The 6,006-nt window shown below is 33.2% G+C and overlaps 1 long non-coding RNA gene across 1 annotated transcript; it reads right to left on the reverse strand.

Moving 5' to 3' along the window:
• Positions 1-3,644: 3,644 nt before the first annotated feature.
• Positions 3,645-4,604, reverse strand: LOC109159993. The gene is made up of 2 exons (XR_002050663.1): positions 4,290-4,604; positions 3,645-4,143 (listed from the first exon to the last, which is right to left on the reverse strand). It is a non-coding gene; the product is annotated as an uncharacterized LOC109159993 (long non-coding RNA).
• Between the last annotated feature and the right edge of the window lie 1,402 nt (positions 4,605-6,006).

The following is a 6,006-nucleotide window of genomic DNA, read 5'->3' on the forward strand; positions in this document are numbered from 1 at the left end:
TTGACCAGAGCCGCTCTGATACCAATTGAACTTAATATAGATGTTGGATTCGAGTATGTTGAAACTGGCGTTGTGACACAATAAATTTATAACGCAGTTCGGGCAAACAACCCTAAACTGCGAGGCACTTCTCAAATTGAGAATTTGCCTAAATCCACTAAAAGCTTGATATTCAAAGTACACTTGGTTTAGGGAACGGGGATTACACAATATGATATCCTATCAAACTATTGTAACCTAAACTCTTGTACTACTTTTCAAGGGAATTTGGGTATCTCTTCTCAATGACTCTCGTGCTCACAGTTAGGTATTGAAAGCGTGAGTTAAGGGGTTGTGTTGCAGCTTCTTTTATTGGCAGAGAGTTATTGATTGGATAGGAATAGGGTTGCTATTCCTATTTAGATTGGGAATCTAATTCATAATCCTTGTTTGACTTGGTGATCCCTTTTTGTCTAGAATTTGACAAACTTGTCAACACGGTTCGAATTGTCTGGTTCAAACCGAACCGGTCATGTCTACTTGAGAATGGAATGTTTGAAATTGTTTCTATTGATGCCTTCATAAATGATAGGTGTCCAAAGCTATCATTTTATCCTTTACGGGAATTACGGCTACATGATTTTTATCTTTAGGTAATACTTTTTCCTTCCTGAGCACAATATTATGCACTGCTATTCAAAGGCCAAAAAGCATGTTTACTTATTGTTAAAAATTGTCTTGAAGTCAGACGTCCATGATGCAAGTGTCTAGCAGTTCTTATCACAAGATGACAAAAAACATTTCTTCTATCGTTCATACATTTTTACCGGTTCATTGCTGAAGATGTTATTATAATCTTCACTTGAATTTCTGACAAGTTAGTTTAGATAGATGTTAGAGCATCCATAATACCAGTGATCTTATTTTGAAGTGATCGAAAAAGTGATTGAGAAAACGTGAATTTTCAGCAGTGATGTCAAAGCACAATAGTGGTGCAAATTTTTTTGAAGTGATTGTTTGCAACAAGTGGAAAAAAGAAAAACCAATAATGCTAAATAAAGAGTTTGCGGAGGTCTTAATGAAACTAACCAATTAGATAAATTTGAGTGGTAGGAAGAGGTTATAAATGAAACTAACCAATTAGATAAATTGGAACTTGAAAAAGTAAGTTGAAAAGAAGCGTGTGGATAAATGACTAGACAAAGATAGTGTAGTAATTAAAATTGTTGACTAGACAAAGATAGTGGCTACTGTAAAACAAGCAGTCACATGTAACACAGGAAAAAATAACAATCCAGTTTACCATAAAAAAATAAAAACTAAAAAGTTACTAGTACTCACTTTACATCCTTTCATTGCTAATTACTATATTATAGCTCATTCACTTTGACCTCATATTGCTCGCCCGTTGACAGAGTTTTTACACCAACCATACCCCTTTGCCATTCGGCACTCCCAACTAAGGGTGTGTTTGGTTTGCACATGAAAATTGAAATTGAAATGAGAATCAAATACTTGATAATGGTAATCAGTTTTGGTAAAAGTATTTTGCATGTTTGGTAGTAGGGTGGAATTGAAATGATTTCCAATATTGTTGTTTGGTTATGTATGATTTATAATGAGAATAAAGGCTTTAAAAATACAAAAACAAAAAAAAAAAAAAAACAAAAAATTGAGGTAATTTATTCTAATATAAAGACATTTAAAGCACCAATATGATCAAAAAAAAATCTAAAAACACTAATCCGAACTTAAAAATCAAAAGGAATAATAGAAGAAAAATACTATATGTACTCTAATTTTCTACTCTTACACAAAATCTTGATGTAGACACTTGTATTGGGACCCACATAATAAAAAGTAGTCTATTAGTGCACGCCACATCAAGGAATAAAATTTAGGGAGTATGATTTGGAAGTCTATGTAGTAGAACTCATAATAGAATGAAACCCTTAATTGGAATGAGTTTATGAGGTAATCAAATCTCATTGTTCTAGAAACTTGTCAACAAAACAATAACAATGACTTTGATTGTCATTTTTGATAGTTAAACCCATGAACCAAACACATCCTAATATCAGCTTGCGTGCATTTATTCGCGCTGCGCTGCTCGTTTGAACACCCTATAACACAACACAAGAACAAATAATATCGGGAGGAGCTCTTATGTGAAAGTTATGCAGATCTGGGGAAAAGTTCAGACACTAGTATCACTCTGTACCATTTCAGTAGTTTGTTCTCCAAGACCAGGTCAACACTTTGGCCTTTCTCCCGGAGTTTGGTTGCAACACAAGATATTGCACCTTGGAGGTTAGCCTTGTTTGGTAAATGAATGTTAGCTATTAGCTGATTGCAGAAAGGTGTTTGGTAAATTAGCTGTTAGCTGAAAACTATTTGGTATAATTTCTTTCCTTAAAAAGTTAATTGAAAAAGTTGCTTTGAGTAGCTTTTTTGAAGTGCAAAATGTTAATTAACCAAACACTTATATTAATTTTTAAACCAAGTCAAACAACTAATAATCGTCAAATAAATTAAAATTGACCAAAAATGACCACAAATGGCTCGTAACTTTCCTTCTCTGTCAAATCCCTGTAGAACACTGGAATCAATTAGTATACATTGACACACAATGATCCACTAACAATAGGATGTACACAATCACAGTATGCTAATAATCTTCCATTACTAATGGTCTTCAGGCATGCAATGTGACATCTAAATTAGTAATTAAATGACTTGTCCAGCACATAAACATCCCTAGATCTATGCTAAATAAAGTAAATCTATTTTTATTTTAAAATATTTTTTATTTAATTATTATAAACATAAATGATATTTTACTAATTAATTTATGATATTTATCAAATTGTATTTTTTAAATATAGTGGTTTATCCATGCATTGCACGGAATTTTATTTTTGTTATTATGAATTTAAAATAAAAATAGAAAAAAATAAAAAGATGTTAAAATGTACAATATAATAATATAGTTGGACTTTTATATATTTAGTCAAGTATCTATTTTCATAACATAGAAAATTAAAATTTAAATTTTGTATGGTTAATATAATCTCTAATCATGTACATATTTAGATAAATTTATAGAATAAATTCATATAATTAAGTTGATTTATTCCAAATTGTATTCATATCTATATATGAAATTTAAAAATATGAATAATAATAATTAAGAGAATTGTACTTAGAAATCAATAAAAAATGTAAATCACTGCTGGAAATCTGCATTTTTCCGACCACCAAAAAGTGGTCGGAAAAGGGTGATTTCAGGTCGGAAATGTAATTTCCGACCAACTTACCGACCACTTTATGGATTCGGAAAAAAAGCCCTAGCTGTTACCGACAACTACTCAAGGTGGTCGAAAATACCGACTTCTTGTTGAGGACGTCGGAACTACTAGTTGTCGGATAGAAAGCGCATATTTTCTACCACTAGTGGTCGGTAATTGGTCGGAATTACCATCCACTGGTGGTCGGTAAGATTTACAAAGAAAAATTAAAAAAATTGAATTACCGACCACTAGGTGGTCGGTAAGATTTACTAACCAAAAAAAATAAAATTTAAAATTCTACAAATGAATTATGGACCTATTACAATTATAAAAATTTCAACACCACAATATTAAATTCTACAATACAATTACCAATTTAAGAAAATCAAACATTAGTCAATCATTTAAATCAAGATGTAACAATTGTTTCACCATCAAAAATACATTTGTCAAAATATTAGCTAAACATGCATGCTAATAAGGTTTTGTAGCAATTGTTTCAGCATCCAAATGAGTTATAAGAAGCTTGAAACAATTGCTACAAATGGTCTATTCTTAAGTGTTACTACAAATGAGTTATAAGCATCTATTTAAAGTTCTAAACCGTAAATGGCTACCACAAAACGGGAGAAACTTTTGGATTCAATGATGGGTGAAAGAGGATTTGACGGATAAAGGAACGAGCACACAACATCTTCTTGCAAGTCCTGAACTTTTATAGCAAAAGGCAGCCAGTGGTGGAAGAGCAGAAAGATTCAAAAAGAAAAACTTAGAAAGTAGCTAGCTAGATAGGTACCTTCTTAATCCCTCTGGCAAGCCTCGGTGGCTCATCCACTTCTCAACTTCGAGACGCCTCAGTGACATTTCCAACTGCCTAAACATGCAGAATAACATACATACATACATACATAATTCTACTAATTAATGAGAAGTTCAAAGAATCATAAAGCTAGCTAGGTGAGATCGAAACTACAAGTTTGTCTACAATATAATGCACGGCATTCAAAGTAACACTTGTACCTGCTACCAAGAGACTGTAGAAAGTTTTGCATATTTCCAATGAGCATAGCAAACAGTAAGAGGCCTAGTCCAATAATGGCCATGGTGAAAAGAACTTCCCACTCGAAGTAACTTGGAACTAGATTCCCAGCAAGCGTACTTATTTGCTAACCACGCACCAAAAAATAATAATTATATCAGATCAGATGGCCGGATAATTAAGAAATGCATGCATTTACCATATATTTACACCAAATCTAAAATTTTGCAATGCTTTACCACCACACCACACAAACAATATATATAATAAATAATTAAAAACAATGATAGATGAAGACAATTAGTACTAAAACAAGCAATGCAAAGGAGATATAATCATTGTTTTGATTTGCAATGCTTTAACTTTTACTCCGTATTTGATTTTATTTTATTTTTACTCTTGGCTGAAAGGGTTAGCCCCAACATATATATAAATATATAGAGTTAATACCTCCAATGGTCCTCCGAGTATTAGCATTTTACAATGTGTGGTCATCCGAGTTTAAAACGACCACGAGACGTCCTCCAAGTTTTAAAAAATAACCACCCCTGGTCCTCCGTTAAGTTTGGTATCAAATGGACGTTAAATGTGAGGGAAAACATGTCATGTCCCTGAAGTTGGCTTGCTACCAGAGGCTTGATCAGAAGGTTTAAGGAAGAAATATAGGTGAAATGACATGTTTGCACTCACATTTAACGTCCATTTGACACCAAACTTAACGGAGGACCACTGGTGGCTATTTTTTAAAATTTGGAGGACGTCTCATGGTCGTTTTAAACTCGGATGACCACACATGGTAAAACGCTAATACTAAGAGAACCATGGGAGATATTTACTCTAAAGGGGGGAAAGGGTGCCACAATAAGCATAAGGAGCACAATCTCTACTATCTACACCAAGTAAAGCACTATACACAATTAAAGAAAGTAGAGAAGGTAGATGAGACTCCCCTAATGAATCTTTTAGTGCCAAAGAATCATCATGAAGCCTTCTTGGAATTGAGCATACTCCTTAGTGTCATTCCGAGAATCAAGAGCATATATATATACATAAAAGCATGATATATCAAAAATAAAAGTGTTAAGAAAAATAAAGAAGAAAGTAAAGTGCAATAAAATTAAAGATAACATGGGGTGCCTCCCATGAAGCGCTAAGTTTAACGTCGCTAGCTCGACTCAACCTCTCAAAGAACTATCCATGCATGATTGGATGAAGATGAGTTCCTTTTCTCCATCCACTTTCTCTTCAATAAATTTCCTTAAATGTTGAGCATTAAGGAACTCCTTTAAGCTCAAAAGTAGCATATTATCTCCAAAGAAATTGCAATGACCCACTTCCAAGAATATGCTCTCTTCTTCAATTTTCATCTCTTTTTAGTTAACCTTTTCTTCTAAGTAGCACTTCAAGTGGTGGCCATCAATAAGTTCCCTTAAGCTCAACATCACCACTTCAAATCTTAAGAAATAATGCTCATCCAAATCAAACTTCAAGCATGCCCCTTCCTTAAATCTATTTTTAATCCACAAATCAAATGATGTCTTCTTTCTAAACATCGGATCTTGATAATACTCAAGAGCTTGATCATTCTCTTGAGTTCCACACATTTTCTCTTCTTGACATTTCCCATCTTGAATAAGCAAGGAGAACCTTGGGACTTTGTCATTCACCAATAAGAATTGGGAGTCCTTAGATATGAAT

The sequence above is a fragment of the Ipomoea nil genome, unplaced genomic scaffold (genome assembly GCF_001879475.1).
Source record: "Ipomoea nil cultivar Tokyo-kokei standard unplaced genomic scaffold, Asagao_1.1 scaffold2845, whole genome shotgun sequence".
Classification (NCBI taxonomy): Eukaryota; Viridiplantae; Streptophyta; class Magnoliopsida; order Solanales; family Convolvulaceae; genus Ipomoea; species Ipomoea nil.